Source organism: Delphinapterus leucas, chromosome 11 (assembly GCF_059928025.1).
Source record: "Delphinapterus leucas isolate spDelLeu-1000000601 "Yukka" chromosome 11, BTC_Dleu_Yukka2, whole genome shotgun sequence".
Lineage (NCBI taxonomy): Eukaryota > Metazoa > Chordata > Mammalia > Artiodactyla > Monodontidae > Delphinapterus > Delphinapterus leucas.
The window spans coordinates 97,130,951-97,146,308 of record NC_143139.1 but is presented as its reverse complement, the minus strand read 5'-3'; the positions used below and the strand labels follow the sequence as shown (position 1 = coordinate 97,146,308).

Below are 15,358 nucleotides of genomic sequence, written 5' to 3'. Positions count from 1 at the left end.
GTGTAACCCTCTTCTCTGTACAAAACCCTCCAGCTGCTTCACACATCACGCACAGCCTACGGCTCACGGGGACCCATGTGGTTTTCCTCCGTCTAGCCTCCTGCTGCCTCTTTGTCCTCCTCGTGGCATTGTTCCCCTTCTGGTTCCCTTCAGATCTCTGCTCAATGTCACCTGTTTTCCTCCTCCGCTCCATTTACCTCCATAGCCCTTACGCATGTGTATAATTTACTTACTTTATTTACTGTATGTCTTCCATTATTAGAATATAAGGTCCGTGATTGTGCCAGTTTTGTTCATTGACCCCCAAGCTTCTAGAAGGAGATTAATAAACACGTTTTGACTGTATGAACATGTACCAAGCCACGTTCTTCTGGAAATTTACCTATGTTTTGATTCTAGGTTTCAGTTCAGTTAAATGTACCTAGTTGAAGAAGGATGTATCTGGCACTCTGGATGAAGCTCTCAGCCTCACATGGCATCAGCCCTGACATGGTCCCTGCCCACAGGGACCTGCCAACGGATGGTGGCAGATAAGACAGGTCCAGACTGATACTGTGCCAGGTAGTCAGGGCTGCCCGAAGAGAGGGAAGCAGAGCACTGGCCAATGTGGATTTCCTATACATGAAAAAGTTCGGATTCATTTCTTCAACCCTGTAAACTTGAGATTCTTCAGATCAAGTGCTTTAGAGGTGTTGCCTAGCCTGATTTTCTATACTCGTGTAGTGCCATGCACATCCAACTGTTTTCGAATATTATTCATTACGCACTTGCGTTTAAATGTGAAGCCCAGTAGGGATTTTTTTTTTTTTTTTTTTTTTTTTTTTGCTGAGAAGGATAGCCAAGTTAGGAGCCTCAGACAACTGATGGCTATAAAACTTCCCTGTAGAGCTGGAACTTGGGCTTCCTGATTCACTTGAGGCAAGGGAGAGTTTTGTTTCTTGCTCTCATGCTGAGAGCGGCCAGAAAGGAATGAGCAGAAAATTTGCCCTGATTTTTGAAATGCCAATAAGCCACAGGCTGGCAGAATCCATGAGTTATAAATTCATAATTGCATGTAATAACGTGGTGACCACTGAGCGCCAGGGCCTTCTGCTGGTGGGCATGGGAGCGCGTTCGCTCTAACAGTGGGGGCGTGAGCCTGGGTGAGACCCACAGCGCCCAAGATAAACAGGACATCCCCCGGGACTGTCTCTGGGAGGCATCTGGTTTTGTGTCCGGCTTTGGCCTTGCTTCCTCTAAGGTCTTTTAATCGCATTCTCAATAACCATCAAGTAAACATATTACCTTAAAAATTATTGAGAAGGCACCCCCCATGCCAGAGGTGTCCAGGGGAGCAGCTTCTCTCTTTGCCCACCAAGCACTGCTCCCTCTTCCCCTCCTCCTCCTTTTTCTTTCTAATTCTGATGTAATTCACATACCGTAAAATGGATCCTTTCAAAGTATACAATTTCCTGGCTTTTAGTATATTCACAAAGTTGTGTGACCATCACCACTACCTGGCTTTTGTCACCCCAAAGAAACCGCATACCCGTTAGCAGTCGCGTTTCCCCCTTCCTTTAGCCCCTGGTAACCACTAACCTACTTTCCGTTTCTATAGATTTACTTATTCTGCATGTTTTATATCAATTAAATCATATAGTATATGGTCTTTTGGGTCTGCCTTAGCCTAATATTTTCAAGATTCATTTTTGTTGTAGCACGAATCAGTGTTTCATTCCTTTTTATGGCTGAATTACATATAGTCCACTGAATGAATAGACTGATCCATTTACCAGTTGATGGACCTTTGGGTTGTTTCCATTTTTTGGCTGTTGTGGGTATGCTGCTATGAACATTTATGTACAAGTTTTTGCGCGGACATAGGTTTTCAGTTCCCTTGACTATATACCTGGGAGTAAAATTGCTGGGTCATATGCTAACTCTATGTTTAACTTTTTGAGATACTGACAACCTATTTCCAAAGCAGCTGAACCATTTTACATTCCTACCAGCAATGTATGAGGGTTCCGATAGCATTACATCCTCGCCAGTACTTGTTATTGTTTGTTACTTTGATTATAGCCGTCCTAGTGGCTGCAGAGTGATAGCTTATCGTGTTCTGATCTATATTTTCCTAATGACTTACGATGCTGAGCATTTTTTCATACACTTGCTGGCCATTTGTTTATCTTCTTGGGAGGAGTGTCTGTTCAGATCCTTTGCCCATTGTTAAATTGGGTTATTTGGCTTTCTATTATTGAGTTGAAAGAGTTCTTGATATGTTCTACATATTAGATTCTTATCAGATATACGATTGACAAATAATTGATTCCATTCTGTGGGTTGTCTTTTCACTTTCTTGATAGTGTCCTTTGAAGCACAAAAATTTTAATTTTGATGAAGTCCAATTAACATTCCTTCTTTGGTTGCTTGTATTTGTGATGTCATATCTAAGATACTATCACATAACCTCAAATCACAAAGATTTACACCTCTGTTTTCTCCTAAGAATTTTATAGTTTCAGTTCTTTTTAAATTTTATTTTATTAATTTTTTTATACAGCAGGTTTTTTTCTTTTAGAAAAGAAGTATATTTATTTATTTATGTCTTCCTTGTGGTGTGCAGGCTTCTCTTGTTGCGGAACATGGGCTCTAGGCACGTGGGCTTCAGTAGTTGTGGCTCGTGGGCTCTAGAGCGCAGGGTCAGTAGTTGTGGCACACGGGATTAGTTGCTCTGCGGCATGTGGGATCTTCCTGGACCAGGGCTCAAACCCATGTCCCCTGCATTGGCAGGTGGATTCTTAACCATTGTGCAACCAGGGAAGCCCTATACAGAAGGTTCTTTTTTTTTAAATTTTTAAAATTTTTTTATACAGCAGGTTTTTATTAGTCATCCATTTTATACACATCAGTGTATACATGTCAATCCCAATCTCCCAGTTCATCACACCACCCCCGCCCCCCCGGCCACTTTTCCCCCTTGGTGTCCATACGTCTGTTCTCTACATCTGTGTCTCTATTTCTGCCCTGCAAACCGGTTCATCTGTACCATTTTTCTAGGCTCCACATATATGCGTTAACATGCGATATTTGTTTTTCTCTTTCTGACTTACTTCACTCCGTATGACAGTCTCTAGATCCATCCACGTCACTACAAATGACCCAGTTTCGTTCCTTTTTATGGCTGATATTCCGTTGTATATATGTACCACATCTTCTTTATCCATTTGTCTGTCGATGGGCATTTAGGTTGCTTCCATGACCTGGCTATTGTAAACAGTGCTGCAGTGAACATTGGGGTGCCTTTTTGAATTATGGTTTTCTCTGGGTATACGCCCAGTAGTGGGATTGCTGGGTCATATGGTAATTCTATTTTTAGTTTGTTTTTTTTTTGCAGCACGCGGGCCCCCCACCGTTGTGGCCTCTCCCGCTATGGAGCACAGGCTCCGGACGCACAGGCTCAGCGGCCATGGCTCACGGGACCAGCCGCTCCGCGGCATGTGGGATCTTCCCGGACCAGGGCACGAACTCATGTCCCCTGCATCGGCAGGCAGACTCTCAACCACTGCGCCACCAGGGAAGCCCCTATTTTTCGTTTTTTAAGGAACCTCCATACTGTTCTCCATAGTGGCTGTATCCATTTACATTCCCACCAACAGTGCAAGAGGGTTCCCTTTCCTCCACACCCTCTCCAGCATTTGTTGTTTGTAGATTTTCTGATGATGCCCATTCTAACTGGTGTGAGGTGATACCTCATTGTAGTTTTGATTTGCATTTCTCTGATAATTAGTGATGTTGAGCAGCTTTTCATGTGCCTCTTGGCCATCTGTATGTCTTCTTTGGAGAAATGTCTATTTAGGTCTTCTGCCCATTTTTGGATTGGGTTGTTTGTTTTTATATTTTGGAGATTAATCCTTTTTCTGTTGATTCATTTGCAAATATTTTCTTCCATTCTGAGGGTTGTCTTTTCATCTTGTTTGTAGTTTCCTTTGCTGTGCAAAAACTTTTAAGTTTCATTAGGTCCCATTTGTTTATTTTTGTTTTTATTTCCATTACTCTAGGAGGTGGATCAAAAAAGATCTTGCTGTGATTTATGTCAAAGAGTGTTCTTTCTATGTTTTCCTCTAAGAGTTTTATAGTGTCCAGTCTTACATTTAGGTCTCTAATCCATTTTGAGTTTATTTTTGTGTATGGTGTTAGGGAGTGTTCTAATTTCATTCTTTTACATGTAGCTGTCCAGTTTTCCCAGCACCACTTATTGAAGAGACTGTCTTTTCTCCATTGTATATACTTGACTTCTTTGTCATAGATTAGTTGACCGTAGGTGTGTGGGTTTACCTCTGGGCTTTCTATCCTGTTCCATTGATCTGTGTTTCTGTTTTTGTGCCAGTACCATATTGTCTGGATTACTGTAGCTTTGTAGTATAGTCTGAAGTCAGGGAGTCTGATTCCTCCAGCTCCGTTTTTTTCCCTCAAGACCGCTTTGGCTATTCGGGGTCTTTTGTGCCTCCATACAAATTTTAAGATTTTTTGTTCTAGTTCTGTAAAAGACGCCATTGGTAATTTGATAGGGATTGCATTGAATCTGTAGATTGCTTTCGGTAGTATAGTCATTTTCACAATATTGATTCTTCCAATCCAAGAACATGGTATATATCTCTCCATCTGTTTGTATCATCTTTAATTTTTTTCATCAGTGTCTTATAATTTTCTGCATACAGGTCTTTTGTCTCCCTAGTTAGGTTTATTCCTAGGTATTTTATTCTCTTTGTTGCAGTGGTAAATGGGAGTGTTTCCTTAATTTCTCTTTCAGATTTTTCATCATTAGTGTATAGGAATGCAAGAGATTTCTGTGCATTGATTTTGGATCCTGCAACTTTACCAAATTCATTGATTAGCTCTACTAGTTTTCTGGTGGCATCTTTAGGATTCTCTTTGTATAGTATCATGTCATCTGTGAACAGTGACAGTTTTACTTTTTCTTTTCCAATTTGTATTCCTTTTATTTCTTTTTCTTCTCTGATAGATATGGCTAGGACTTCCAAAACTATGTTGAATAATAGTGGTGAGAGTGGACATCCTTGTCTTGTTCCTGATCTTAGAGGAAATGCTTTCAGTTTTTCACCATTGAGAATGATGTTTGCTGTGGGTTTGTCGTATATGGCCTTTATTATGTTGAGGTAGGCTCCCTCTATGCCCACTTTCTGGAGAGTTTTTATCATAAGTGGGTGTTGAATTTTGTCGGAAGCTTTTTCTGCATCTATTGAGATGATCATATGGTTTTTCTTCTTCAATTTGTGAATATGGGGTATCACATTGATTTGTGTATATTGAAGAATCCTTGCATCCCTGGGATAAATCCCACTTGATGATGGTGTATGACCCTTTTAATGTGTTGTTGGATTCTGTTTGCTAATATTTTGTTGAGGATTTTTTCATCTATATTCATGAGTGATATTGGTCTGTAATTTTCTTTTTTTGTAGTATCTTTGGTTTTGGTATCAGGGTGATGGTGGCTTCATAGAATGAGTTTGGGAGTGTTCCTTTCTCTGCAGTTTTTTGGAAGAATTTGAGAAGGATGGGTGTTAGCTCTTCTCTAAATATTTGACAGACTTCACCTGTGAAGCCATCTGGTCCTGGACTTTTGTTTGTTGGAAGATTTTTTTTTTTTTGCGATACGCGGGCCTCTCACTGCTGTGGCCTCTCCCGTTGCAGAGCACAGGCTCCGGACGCGCAGGCTCAGCAGCCATGGCTCACGGGCCTAGCCACTCCGCAGCATGTGGGATCCTCCCAGACCAGGGCACGAACCTGTGTCCCCTGCATCGGCAGGGGGACTCTCAACCACTGCGCCACCAGGGAAGCCCTGTTGGAAGATTTTTAATCACAGTTTCAATTTCATTACTGTGGTTGGTCTGTTCATATTTTCTCTTTCTTCCTGGCTCAGTCTTGGAAGGTTATACCTTTCTAAGAATTTGTCCATTTCTTCCAGGTGGTCCATTTTATTGGCATAGAGTTGCTTGTAATAGTCTCTTAGGATGCTTTGTATTTCTGCAGTGTCATAACTTCTCCTTTTTCGTTTCTAATTTTATTGATTTGAGTCCTCTCCTTGTTTTTCTTGATGAGTCTGGCTAATGGTTTATCAATTTTGTTTACCTTCTCAAAGAACCAGCTTTTAGTTTTATTGATGTTTGCTATTGTTTTCTTTATTTCTATTTCATTTATTTCTGCTCTGATATTTATGATTTCTTTCCTTGTGCTAACTTTGGGTTTTGTTTGTTCTTCTTTCTCTGGTTCCTTTAGGTGTAAGGGTAGATTGTTTATTTGAGATTTTTCTTGTTTCTTTAGGTAGGCTTGTGTAGCTATAAACTTCCCTCTTAGAACTGCTTTTGCTGCATCCCATAGGTTTTGGATCGTCATGTTTTCATTGTCATTTGTCTCTAGGTATTTTTTGATTTCCTCTTTGATTTCTTCAGTGATCTCTTGGTTATTTAGTAACGTCTTGTTTAGCCTCCATGTGTTTGTGTTTTTTACGTTTTTTTCCCTGTAATTCATTTCTAATCTCATAGTGTTGTGGTCAGAAAAGATGCTTGATATGATTTCAATTTTCTTAAATTTACTGAGGCTTGAACTGTGACCCAAGATGTGATCTGTCCTAGAGAATGTTCTGTGTGCACTTGAGAAGAAAGTGTAATCTGCTGTTTTCGGATGGAATGTCCTATAAATATCAGTTAAATCTGTCTCGTCTGTTGTGTCATTTAAAGCTTGTGTTTCCTTATTAACTTTCTGTTTGGATGATCTGTCCATTGGTGTAAGTGAGGTGTTAAAGTCCCCCACTATTATTGGGTTACTGTCGATTTCCTCTTTTATAGCCTTTAGCAGTTGCCTTATGCATTGAGGTGCTCCTATGTTGGGGGCATATATATTTATAATTGTTATATCTTCTTCTTGGATTGATCCCTTGATCATTATGTAGTGTCCTTCCTTGTCTCTTGTAACATTCTTTATTTTAAAGTCTATTTTTTCTGAGTATTGCTACTCCAGCTTTCTTTTGATTTCCATTTGCATGGAATATCTTTTGCCATCCCCTCACATTCAGTCTGTATGTGTCCCTAGGTCTGAAGTGGGTCTCTTGTAGACAGCATATATATGGGTCTTGTTTTTGTATCCGTTCAGTGAGCCTGTGTCTTTTGGTTGGAGCATTTAATCTATTCATGTTTAAGGTACTTATCGATATGTATGTTCCTATGACCATTTTCTTAATTGTTACGGGTTTGTTTTTGTAGGTCCTTTTCTTCTCTTGTGTTTCCCACTTAGAGAAGTTCCTTTAGCATTTGTTGTAGAGCTGATTTGGTGGTGCTGAATTCTCTTAGCTTTTGCTTGTCTGTAAAGCTTTTGATTTCTCTGTCGAATCTGAATGAGATCCTTGCCGGGTAGAGTAATCTTGGTTGTAGGTTCTTCCCTTTCATCACTTTAAATATATCATGCCACTCCCTTCTGGCTTGTAGAGTTTCTGCTGGGAAATCAGCTGTTAACCTTATGGGAGTTCCCTTATATGTTATTTGTCATTTTTCCCTTGCTGCTTTCAGTAATTTTTCTTTGTCTTTAATTTTTGTCAATTTGATTACTATGTGTCTCGGTGTGTTTCTCCTTGGTTTTATCCTGCCTGGGACTCTCTGTGCTTCCTGGACTTGGGTGGCTGTTTCCTTTCCCATTTTAGGGAAGTTTTTGACTATAATCTCTTCAAATATTTTCTCGGGTCCTTTCTCTTCTCTCTTCTCCTTCTGGGACCCCTATAATGCGAATGTTGTTGCGTTTAATGTTGGCCCAGAGGTCTCTTAGGCTGCCTTCATTTCTTTTCATTATTTTTTCTTTATTCTGTTCCACGGCAGTGAATTCCACCATTCTATCTTCAGGTCACTTATCTGTTCTTCTGCCTCAGTTATTCTGCTATTGATTCCTTCTAGTGTATTTTTCATTTCAGTTATTGTATTGTTCATATCTGTTTGTTTGTTCTTTAATTCTTCTAGGTGTTTGTTCTTTAATTCTTCTAGGTTTTTGTAAACATTTCTTGCATCTTCTCAATCTTTGCCTCCATTCTTTTTCCGAGGTCCTGGATCATCTTCACTATCATTATTCTGAATTCTTTTTCTGGAAGGTTGTCTATCTCCACTTCATTTAGTTGTTTTTGTAGGGTTTTATCTTGTTCCTTCATCTGGTACATAGCCCTCTGCCTTTTCATCTTGTCTGTCTTTCTGTGAATGTGGTTTTTGTTCCACAGGCTGCAGGGTTGTAGTTCTTCTTGCTTCTGCTGTCTGCCCTCTGGTGGATGAGGCTATCTAAGAGGCTTGTGCAAGCTTCCTGATGGGAGGGACTGGTGGTGGGTAGAGCTGGGTGTTGCTCTGGTGGGCAGAGCTCAGTAAAACTTTAATCTGCTTGTCTGCTGATGGGTGGGGCTGGGTTCCCTCCCTGCTGGTTGTTTGGCCTGAGGCGACCCAACACTGGAGCCTACCTGGGCTCTTTGATGGGGCTAATGGCAGACTCTGGGAGGGCTCTCGCCCAGGCGTACTTCCCAGAGCTTCTGCTGCCAGCGTCCTTGTCCTCACGGTGAGCCACAGCCACCCCCTGCCTCTGCAGGAGACCCTCCAACACTAGCAGGTAGGTCTGATTCAGTCTCCTATGGGGTCACTGCTCCTTCCCCTGGGTCCCAATGCGCACACTACTTTGTGTGTGCCCTCCAAGAGTGGAGTCTCTGTTTCCCCCAGCCCTGTCGAAGTTCTGCAGTCAAATCCCACTAGCCTTCAAAGTCTGATTTTCTAGGAATTCCTCCTTCCATTGCCAGACCCCCAGATTGGGAAGCCTGATGTGGGGCTCAGAACCTTCACTCCGTTGGGTGGGCTTCTGTGATATAATTGTTCTACAGTTTGTGAGTCACCCACCCAGCAGTTATGGGATTTGATTTTATTGTGGTTGCATCCCTCCTACTGTCTCATTGTGGCTTCTCCTCTGTCTTTGGATGTGGGGTATCTTTTTTGGTGAGTCAGTGTCTTCCTGTCAGTGATTGTTCAGCAGTTAGTTGTGATTCTGGTGCTCTCGCAAGAGGGAGTAAGCGCACGTCCTTCTACTCTGCCATCTTGAACCAATCTCTCTAGCTTCAGTTCTTAAATTTAGGTCTTTGGTTGATTTTGAGTTAATTTTTTTATATGGTATGAAGTGGGGGTCCAGTTTCATTCTTTTGCATATGGATATCCAGTTGTCCCAGCACCATTTGTTGAAAAGACTATTCTTTCTGCATTGAATGATCTTGCAGCCCTTGTCAAAAATTGGTTAATGCTACATTTAAGGGTTTGTTTCCAGATTCTCCATTCTATCCCATTGATCCACATGACTGTCCTTATGCCAGCACCACACTGTCTTGACTACTGTTGCTTTGTAGTAAATTTTGAAATCAGGAAGTGTAAGTCCTGTAACTTTGTTTTTATTTGTTTTTACTTTATTTTTTTTTGCAGTACGTGGGCCTGTCACTGCCGTGGCCTCTCCCGTCGCGGAGCGCTCCGGACGCGCAGGCTCAGCGGCCACGGCCCACAGGCCCAGCTGCCCCGCGGCACGCGGGACCCTCCCAGACTGGGGCACGAACCCGTGCCCCCTGCATCGCCAAGTGGACTCTCAACCACTGTGCCACCAGGGAAGCCCCTGTTTTTATTTTTTAAAGATTGTTTTGGCTATACTGAATCTCTTAAATTTCTATATGAATTTTAGGCTAAACTTGTCAATTTCAGCAAAAAAGGCAGCTGAGATTTTGATGAGCATTAAATTGAATCTCTTGATCAATTTGAGGAGTATTATAATCTTATCCATAAACATGGGATGTCTTTCTGTTTATTCAGATCTTCTTTAATTTCTTTTCAATGATACTTCGTAGTTTCAGTGTACGAATTGTGTACTTTTTGTTAAGTTTATTCATAAGTATTTTATTCTTTTTGATACTGTTGTACATGGAATTGTTTTCTTAATTTTCTTTTCAGTGTGTTCACTGCAGTTGTGTAGAACTACAATTGTTTTTTGTATATATATATTTTTAATTTTTAAATGATTTTTGTATATTGATCTTGTATCCTACACCTTACTGAACTTGTTTATTATTTCTAATAGTTGTGTGTATTTGTGTGTTTTTGTGTGTGTTTGTGTGTGTGTTCCCAAGGATTTTATACGTACGAAGTCATATTATCAGCATATAGAGATAGTTTTACTTATTAGTCTTCAATCAGGATACCTTTTATTTATTTTCTTGCCTAGTTGCTCTGGCTAGAACCTTCAATACAATATTGAATAGACATCCTTGTCTTGTTCCTGATCTTAGGGGAAAACTTTTATCCTTTATTCTTTTATCATTACGTATGATGTTAGCTATTGGTTTTCACTGATGCCTTTTGTCAGGTCAAGGAAGTTCCCTTCTATTTCTAGTTTGTTGAGTGTTTTTATCGTGAAAGGGTATAGGATTTTGTGAAATGCTTTTTCTGCATCAGTTGAGTTGATCGTGTGTTTTTTCTTGATTCTATTAATGTGGTGTGTATCACATTCATTTTTTTTTAGGGGCATATATTTTAATTTAATTTTTTATTTTTTTTAACATCTTTATTGGAGTGTAATTGCTTTACAATGTTGTGTTGGTTTCTGCTGTATAACAAAATGAATCAGCTATATGTACACCTATATCCCCATATCCCCTCCCTCTTGCATCTCCCTTCCACCCTCCCTATCCCACCCCTCTAGGTGGTCACAAAGCACGGAGCTGATCTCCCTGTGCTATGCGTCTGCTTCCCACTAGCTATCTAATTTACATTTGGTAGACTAGATAGCTAGTGGGAAGCAGCCGCATAGCACAGGGAGATCAGCTCGGTGCCTTGTGCCCACCTATGTCCGGCCATTCTTGCATTCCTGGGATAAACCTCACTTGGTCATGATGTCTGATTCTTTTTAGTGTTGCTGGATTCAGTATGTTTGTGCTCTGTTGAGGATATTTCCTGTATCCATAAGGAATATTGGCCTTTAGCTCTCTCTTTTGGTGTCTTTGTCTGGTTTTGGTATTGATGTCATACTGGCCTCATAGAATGTGTTGGGAAGTATTCTCTCCTTTTCTGTTTTTTGGAAGAGTTTTTGAAGAATTGGTTTTAATTATTCTTCTTTAAATACTCGGTAGAATTCACCAGCGAACCCATCTGGTCCTGGGTTTTTTTGCAAGAAGATTTTTGACTGTTAATTCAGTCTTTTGTTTTAGGTCTATTCAGATTTTCTGTTTCCTTTTTAGTCAGGTTCAGTAGTTTGCATTTTTTAAAGAATTTTCCATTTCATGTAGGTTATCTAATTTGTTGGCATACAATTAATTGTTCATAGTATTCCCTTAGAATCCTTTTTTTGGTGAGGTCGATAGTAATGTCTTCTCTTTCATTCTTGATTTTAGTAATTTGAGTGTTTCTCACTTTTTCCTGGTCAGTCTAGCTAAAAATTTGGCAGTTTGCAGATCTTTTAAAGAGCTAACTTTTAATTTTGTTGGCTTTCTCTATTGTTTTTCTAAATTTGATTTTATTTATTTCTGCTCTAATCTTTATTATTTCCTTCATTCTCCTCACTTTGGGGTTAGTTTACTCTTATTTTTCTAGTTTCTTGAGGAAGAAGGTTAAATTATTAATTTGAAATTTTCCTTTTTAATATAGACATTTACAGCTATAATTTTTACTCTAAGCACTCCTTTAGCTGCATCCCATAAGTTCTGGTATGTTGTGCCTTCATTTTCATTCATCTAAAAGTATTTGCTAATTTCTCATTGGTTATTTAAGAGTGTGTTGTTTAATTTCCACATATGTGCGAATTATCTCATTTTTTTGATACTTATTTCTGATTTCATTCCCGTGTGGTTGGAGAACATACTTTGATGTTTTCAGTCCTTTTAAATTTATTGAGACTTGTGTCATGGCCTAACAAATGGTCTATCCTGGAGAATGTTCCACGTCCACTCGAGAAGAAGGTGTATTCTACCGTTGTTGGGTGGAGTGTTCTATAGATGTCTATTAGGTCTAATTGGTTTAAAGCGTTGTTCAAGTGTTCTGTTTCCTTGTTAATCTTCTGGCTAATTGTTGTGTCCGTACTGAAAGTGAGCACTGAAGTCTCCAGCTATTATTGTTGAAGTGTCTGTTTCTCCTTTCAGTTCACCAGTTTTTACTTCATGTATATTGGGGCTCTGTTATTAGATGCATGTATGTTTATTTTGCCTTTATTCTTTCTCTAATGCTCTTTCTTTCTTTATGTAGGTCTGAGTTTCTGACCCATATGATTTTTTCTTCTCTCTGAAGAAGTTGTTTTAGTACTTCTTACAAGCAGGTCTGCTTACAAGCAGGTCTGCTGGTGACATTTCCTCGATTTTTATTTGTATGATCAAGTCTTTATTTGTCCTTAACTCTGAAGGCTGTTTTGCTGGATACAGAATTCTAGGTTGGTGGGTTTTTCCCCTTTGACAGGTTAAACGTTTCATCCCACTCTTTCCTTGCTTGTATGGTTTCTGAAGATACGTACGTGTGGGCGTACTTTTTTTTTGTTGCACGTCTCATAAAATTTTTGTTGAAAACTAGACATTTTAAGAATGTGGCAGTTCTCAAAATCATGTTCTCCCTCCTTTCCATGTTTTGTTTGTTTAGTGACTTTTCTAAATTAACTTGGTAAGGTCTGTATTGTTTGTCACGTGTGGCCACTGAAGTCCCTGACTGGTTAGCTTATTGGTCAGTGTGTGATGGGACAGAGCTTTCCTTAAACGCCTGGACGCAGCAGTTTTCCAGTCTTTGCCGAGGGGCTCTTGGTGTGTGTTGGAGCATTCTGTCAGCCCTCAGCCAGGCAGTTTACAGCCTCAGCCTCCACCTCCTGCTTGGGCAGAGCCTCAAGGTCAGCCAGAGCTGGGAGCTTAGGGCCTTCTCAGGTCTTTCCTAGGCAAGCACATAGCCCTGGACATGCTCACAGCCTTCTAGATTCCCAGGAATATGTGGGAGCTTCTCAAAGCCACTATGGACGTCTCATTCCTCAGCTTTTCGGTTTAAGCTTTTTGGTTAGGCTATTATTTGCTCTGTTATCCACCCGTTCAGGCAGCTAAAATTTTAAACAATTGCCCCTGAATTTTTTTCAACAAATGCCTTTTGACAATAGCTTGTTCTCACTGGGCAAGCTCTGAGTCAGTTCTAATAAAGACAGCCTTGTGAGAGGGGTCTTTCAGGGAGCCATCAGGTAAGTCATACGATGAAAATTTTCTGATAATGGGGCTTGGAAGGAGTTTTAACCCTGTTCTTTCCCTTCCAGTGATTGGCAGGCTGCTGGGTTTTCACTGTGATTGTAGGATGTTGGTTTCAAGGCTATTGCAGATTTGGGGGTGAGGGGAGATGGGAATAGGAGAAGTTAAAATGCCATACAACTTGGTGTTCATTCTGAGATTCTGGCATCTCTCATGAGTAAGCACTCCCCAGATTGCTGCAAACCTTTGGTTAATTTCCAGAGCTCTGACACAGCTGATTCGGACAGTTTTCGCCAGTGTTCTCCTTACTTTTTTAGAGATGATTTTCAGAGGTTGTTGCTCCACCATTTTCGGTGCTGTTTTCCCCAGCTGTGCCTCTGACTGTGTGTTGGATGTGCAGTGAGGCACTTCAGGAGAGCTCAGAGCACCCACACTTTCCACCCCTGCTGCCCACCCCCCCAGAAAATGAGTCACTGGTAGTTGAGGCGCAGGTGGGTTTTCCTATCCAAATGCCTCTTTGTTGTCCCATTTTTGAAGATTATTGGATCTGCTGTAAAAGTGAGTCTAAAATCACAATTCTGTGTTCCCTTTAAGAATAGTCTTTGAAACATTGGCATGAAGGTCATGATTAGCGGCATTTCTACAGTCTCCAGCTGCCCTCTCAGAAGAGGTAGATAGGAGGTTGGCCACATTTATAGGATGTGCTTGAAGATAATGTAACCTATTTTTTTTTTTAATATCACAGGGATTTAACGTGCAAAACGGCAGTTGTACCAGATTGGCATACTTTGAATCCTCACACACAAAAATTCACTCATTTGAGACCCCACTCTTGACCATGTAGAGTGTATTCAAGGAATGGTTTCCAAAATGTGTTCAGACCTTCTTCATGTGAGTATTCCTGAGCAAATGATGCTAACAGTAGATATCATTATGTATGTTTAGTATGTAATAGACTCTGTACAAAGGCCTCACATGACATTTAATCCTCACAGTAAAGCTGTGAAATAAATTCTGTTATTGTCCCAGTTTTCTTTATGGGGAATCTGAGATACGGGTTTATCAAGCTACTTGCCCAAAAGTTGCATAGCTTTTAGGTAGCAGGGTTGAGATTTGTACCCAGACAGTGTGATTCCAGGATCCATGGAATTAACTACTATGTTATCTAGTATACTGCCTCACTCCTCAGTTTTTTCTTAATTAATAGACTATATTTTTCGAGTAGGTTTTTTTGGTTTGTTTGTTGGGTTTTTTTTGCCGTACTGTGTGGCTTGTGGGATCTTAGTTCCCTGACCAGGGATAGAACCTGGGCCATGGCAGTGACAGTGCCGAGTTCTAACCACTGTACTGCCAGGGAACTCCCTGAGTAGTTTTAGGTTTACAGAAAAACTGAGCTAAAGTGCAGAGAATTCCCATACACCTCTTCACTCCCCATCCTCAGTTTCCCTTATTAGCAGCATTGGCATTAGTGTGGTACATTCATTAGAATTGATGAGCCATTATTGACACATTATTAGAGTTCACACTCCTTGTGTTGTGCGTTCTTTGGGTTTTGATAAGCGTATAATGACATGTGTCTACTATTACTGCTTCATACAGAGTAGTCTCACTGCCCGGAGAATCCTCTGTGCTCTGCCTATTCATCCCTCCCCGCTGCAATCCAGGCAACCATTGGTCTTCGTACTGTCTCCGTAGTTTTGCCTTTTTCAGAATGTCATTTAGTTGGAATCATTCAGTCCATAGCATTTTCACATTGGCTTCTTTCACTTAGGAATATGCACTTAATGCTCCTTCATGTCTTTTCATGATGTGATAGTTCATTTCTTTTTTTCTCTGAATAATATTCTCTTGTATGGATACAACAGTTTACTCACTACTGAAGGACATCTTGGTTGCTCTCATGCCTTGGCAATTATGAATAAAGCTGCTGTAGACATTTGCGTGCAGATTTTTGTGTGGATGTAAAATTTTAACTTATTTGGATCACCCAGTTTTAAAGCAATAAAATTTGACATTATAATTTCCCCAAAATGTGTCTTTTCATTTGTTCATTCCTCCCTCCCTCCCTTCCTTCACAAACATTTTCTGAGCCCTAATATGTGACAAGAA

General features: G+C 40.4%; 1 long non-coding RNA gene across 1 annotated transcript in view; it reads left to right on the top strand.

Annotated features, from left to right (window-relative positions):
- LOC149748092 (uncharacterized) overlaps positions 1-15,358 on the top strand; it is a 33,012-nt gene that overhangs the window by 14,466 nt on the left and 3,188 nt on the right. The window contains exon 3 of the long non-coding RNA XR_016395073.1: positions 13,995-14,140. This is a non-coding gene — a long non-coding RNA (uncharacterized LOC149748092). The remainder of the gene's footprint in view (positions 1-13,994; positions 14,141-15,358) is intronic.